Genomic DNA, 5,269 nt, shown 5'->3' on the forward strand with positions numbered 1-5,269 from the left:
TAAAAATTAGGTAGATCTTACCTCAGCAAGCAATCCTGATATGGTGGCACACATGTAGAATCCCAGCTTATGTGGAAGGCAGAGTTAACAGTATTGCAGTCTGAAGCTGGCTTGAGCAAAAAGTAATCTGAATAATACCTCAGCACAAAGATTGGGGATATAGCTGTGGTACATTGCCTGGCTAACAAGCAGGAGGCAATGAGTTTAATCCCCAGTAATTAAAAATATGTGCAGGGCAAATATAGTCAAAGTTATGATGAAAAATTAATGAATTTAGAAAACGAAATACCCACCACCTGAAAGGAACAAATGACTCAGAGTGGCTTCAAATATTCTTAAGCCAGCATCCTGAGAAGTCAGAAGGAAGCTTCTGCTTGTATGGAAAAGGTTAAAAATGTAAGGGTTGGATTTTGAAACCGTATGAGAAAGAAGGGCCTAGATGGCTCAGACAAGATGAGAAAAGACCAAGACCGGAGCTGCGCATGTCCAGTGGATGGGTGGCAGGGAAAGAGGCCCCCACAGCAGCTTCTGTTTGCCTCGTAGTGACGTCACAGAATTCAGCACCAAGGACAGCAACCAATGTCCAGCCTAGAAATCCACAGCAGGAAGGAGTCAAGCACTGATTCTTTTTCTCTCTCTCTTTCTTTAAAAAAAAAAAAAAAGAACAGGTGATGAGCCAGGGGGGTTACAGTTACATAAGTAAGGTAATGCGTAATTTTTTTAAATCGTTGTTACCCCATCCTTCATTATCTCCCACTTACCTCTCCCTATTTCCCTCTCCCCTCCCCCAAGTTGTAAGGTTCTTATCCCACATATTATCGAGTGAGTATCAATGTTGTTTGGCTCAACCTTTGTTTTCTTTCTGTGATTTCCTTTCCCTTCCTTATGTATGGTTCTGTGCACAAGACAATTGTGTTACTGTTAAGAATATTGTAGACACTTGATAAGAAATGTACGTATTATCCTGCCCATGTAATTGTAACCCCTCTGTACATTGTGTTCACAAAAAAATATATAAAAAAAAGAATATTGTAGACATTTTCTAGTTCTTACAAATGAGGGATATCATGTAGCCTACTTTTCTTTGCATTTGGCTTACTTCACTTAGTGTAATTTTTTTCCATTGCCTAATGAGTGGGGCAATGTCATTCTTTGATGTTCCATTGTGAAGGGCACTGATACTCAATGTTGTCTTTCAACAAGAGTGATCCAAGACTTGAGTTACAGAAATGCGTAGAACTAACATTTGGTGGCAGGAGGTCCTGAAAAGTGAGACATCCTGAATGTGTGTGCTTTCCTCCTATACAGGTGTGCTTTCCTCCTATACAGAGGTCAGGGTAAGGCTGGGTGAACCAGGCAAAGCTCACAGTGTTCTATGGAGAAAAACTGGACATGGATAGCCGCTTTCTGTGGAGAAAAGGAAACCTGAGAAACAGGACGAAGTTAAAACAAAGTTTAAAACTCTCAAGGTAGGGAAGGTAGTTTATTTTATTTTAGATCACTACAATGGGATAGAAGGTACTGGGCACCAAAGCCACAGGAATGGGCTCTGTATCACAGTGATTCATGGCCATAAGTCCAGGAGCAGATGGCCTGCACTTTTTTAAGTTGTAGGATTTTGGAGGCAAATAGCCACAACATTTATTCAGATGTATGTGTGTGTGTGTGTGTGTGTGTGTGTGTGTGTGTGTGTGTGTGTGTGTGTGTGTGTGTGTGTGTGTGTGTGTGTGGTGTCAGTACCGGAGCTTCAATTCATGGACTTGCACTCTTGCTAGGCTTTTCCACTCAAGGTTGGCGCTTTACACCTTGAGCCACAGATCCTCTTCCAATTTTTGCTGGTTAATTGGAGATATGAGTCTAGTGGGCTCTTCTGTGTGGGTTGGTATGGAACCTTTGTCCTCAGATCTCAGTCTCATCAGTTGCTAGGATTACAGGAATGAGCCGATCAATGTTTGGCTTCAGATTTTCTTTTGGGGGGGGGGGTCTGGTCGTGGGGCCTGAACTCTGGGCCTGGGCACTGTCCCTCAGCTCTTCAGCTCATGGCTAGTCCTCTACCACTTGAGCCACAGCACCACTTCCAGCTTTTTTGTTTTTGCTTATGTGGTGCTGAGGAATCGAACCCAGGGCCTCAAGCATGCAAGGCAAGCGCTCTACCACTGAGCCACCTTCCCAGCCCTGGCTTCAGATTTTTAATCTATAAAGAACATAGCAATGTCTACATCAAAAAGCTGATAAGCAAGTTTTTTTTCAATTGAGAAATACTTAGAAAAGTCTTTTTAGTAACCATAAGTAAATCACAAATTGGGAAAAGTAGTCCAAATTTAGGTCTGTTTTGGTGTAAAGAGTCAAACCTCTCCTCAACATCAGTCTCTAATGCTCTCCAGAATCAGGTGAGCATCTCATCTTTCTCTCTTTATGGTTACAGAAACCAGAGGAATCAGGATGGCATAGTCGAAGACTATGAGTCTCTTTGGTTAACTCCAGTATTTCCATGATCCTTAACATGACACCAGGAGCATTCCACTTCTGACTAAACAAAAGGAAGGAGAACTCAGAAGGAATCACAAAGAGAAAATAGAAAATGAAATTATTTTTATGTGAACAGTACCATTATTTCTGTTCCTCTCAGTTATTTCCATACCTCCATTTCACTTGCGGTGAAGATTTCATTCTAAATTGGTTCCTGAGGGTTAACCAAAATCAATAAAGAGCTTCAGAGTGTGGAGAACTTAACTACCAATCTTCTCTGGGACCATGAAAGTTATCACTGTCTATCATAGACAGGAATTTGCTTGCTTAGAGATGATCAGAAACATAAATTATGAAGATCCATCCATAGAGGTTTATATTGATTTCATCTTCAAAAACTTTTAATGATTTTTGGAGGTAAAATATTCACAAAATACAGACATGAGAGGAGCGATGGTGATCTTGAGAAGGCATATTATTTTGCAGATGTTAAGGTCATATATCTCTTCAGTGATAATATTAAAATTACAGTCACTAAGTAAGATATATGATGTGCTCATATGCTTGGGTTTTCCCCAGTGTTTTTGCATTGGGTACAATTACAAATATGTTTTTGATCCAACCTCAGGAATCACTGCTTATGATTGCATACATCTGTTGGTCTTATTTGTTAGTATGACACGAACAAGTTTTATGATCCTAAGTTTATTATGAGGGAAAATGATTTTCGAGTTAATTATTCCTAAATGTAATATATGTGCTGACCACACCTCCAAGGAAACATATAATGCATGGGGGAGGTGGAGTGAGCAAACAAGGCAAACTAGATGGTACTAAATCACCATGACATGGAGATGTCTTACTTCATGCCTGTGTAAATTGAATGAATCTACCCGTATAGCTGCAGACTGCTTTACTGAGATCTGTTCAATTTTCCGATTCTTTCAGGTGGTTACATTTGACCAATCGCAAGTTAATATTAATAAGCTATTAACTGTAGCATGGTAAAAGTTTGCATTCTAGAAAACTCTGCATTTCCATTGTCAAAGCTGAACTATGCCAGTTCCCTTAACACATCATACAGTATTTTTCTCCTTAACATAATATACTTTAGGTTTACCTGTGTAATTATAAATGACACAATTCCTTCCATTTTCAAAAATTTAAGTAGTTGTACAAAGGAGCTGCCATTAAAGAAAGTGATTCCTTCTTTCTAAACTGTGTATAATTCATTTTATTGAGTACTTCTCCAACATTTAAAAATCCATTCACCCATGGGTAAACATGCAAGTTCACCAATAAATATGGGAATGTAGATGAGTTTTCATCATATTGATTTAAATTGCTTTGGTGTATATGCACTAGTTAAATTTGTGATAATTTTACTCTTAGTTTTATCAAGAACCTCCATAGGTGTTTTCAAAGTGGTTTTAGTGTAAAAAGTTTTACTGACCTCCACACCCTCACCAGGATTTGCTATGTTTGCTTTCTGATAATCACAAGTCATTGGAGAGAAGTGATGTCCTATTGTGGTTTGACATGCATTTTTATGATGAGCAATAATTTTGCTGTTGGCCATTTGTTTGTTTTCTTTTTGAGAAATGACTTTTTGACACCTTTTCCTATCTGTGTGTGTGTGTGTGTGTGTGTGTGTGTGTGTGTGCACACGTGATGTATACCCATGCTCACACATGCACTATCACTTGCCACAGTTCCATTTCCAGCTTTGTGGTGAATAATTAGAGATTAGAGTCTTCTGGACTTTCCTACCCAGTTTGACTTCAAGCTATGATTCTCAGATTTCAGTCTACTGAGTAGACAGGATTACAGGTATGTGCCACCAGCACCACACTTCATATCTTTATTTTATTTTAGTAGTCATGCAAAGGAGTTGCCACTTAAGAAAACAGTTTATGAGTATAAGGTGTGTGATCACTGCCACACCTCTCCTTCCCACCACCTTTCCTCAAATTTTCTAGTATATACATTGCATTCCCAATACCCTTTTCAAATGCCTGTTTCATGTTGTTTAATTTGTTGAACTTTGCCTTTGCCTTTCTGAAGAACGACACTATTTGAGGATGGTCTTCTCATTATTGAGTAGGTGGTGTTCTTTGTACAGTTTGAATGCGATTCTCCTACTGGTAAGTCTTGCAAATCAAAAGTGTACCACGTTGATTTGCATGTTTGAAAAATGTAGATATTTTGAAAAAGGTACATTTTGAGGTTTTCTTGAGCAAAGTAGCAAAGTTGAAAAATATTCTGTCCTCTAAAATCTGTAAACAAAGTTAATAATAGATTTTATTTGGAAATGAGCTATATAGCTTGGGGGATCTGGGTGGAGAAGGGGGAAAACTGGGATAAAATATGACACTGTTCAAAAAAATACTCATTACCTGTCTTATGTAACTATAACCCCTCTGCATGTCACCTCTACAATAAAATTTAAATAGAAAAGGAAACACATGGATTTCAATGAATAGTGTATCAGTCTCTGCACAAGCCCTAAAATCTTGATGTTTTGTTAGCATTTTCCTTCATTAAATCAAAAGACAGATTATACAGGAGATATAGATAAGAATTATTTGTTCCAGCAATTATCAACAGGAAATCAGTAAGTAAATCTAAATTAGCAAAATACCTTTTAAATAGGAAATTCTTACAATCCAATTTTTCTAGGCAAAGACTAAATTTTATTTATTTATTTATTTATTTTTTGGGTCCGGTCGTGGGGCCTGAACTCTGGGCCTGGGAGCTATCCCTCAGCTCTTCAGCTCAAGGCTAGCACTCTACCACTTGA

General features: G+C 38.4%; 1 long non-coding RNA gene across 1 annotated transcript; it reads left to right on the forward strand.

Annotated features, from left to right (window-relative positions):
- The first annotated feature begins 587 nt into the window (after positions 1–587).
- On the forward strand, positions 588–2,704 carry LOC138841414 (uncharacterized). Its single transcript, XR_011376422.1, has 3 exons — positions 588–704; positions 1,309–1,469; positions 2,426–2,704. It is a non-coding gene; the product is annotated as an uncharacterized lncRNA (long non-coding RNA).
- Positions 2,705–5,269: the final 2,565 nt, after the last annotated feature.

This window comes from Dipodomys merriami, unplaced genomic scaffold, assembly GCF_024711535.1.
Source record: "Dipodomys merriami isolate MVZ:Mamm:240054 unplaced genomic scaffold, mDipMer1.0.p SCAF_32, whole genome shotgun sequence".
Taxonomy (NCBI): Eukaryota; Metazoa; Chordata; class Mammalia; order Rodentia; family Heteromyidae; genus Dipodomys; species Dipodomys merriami.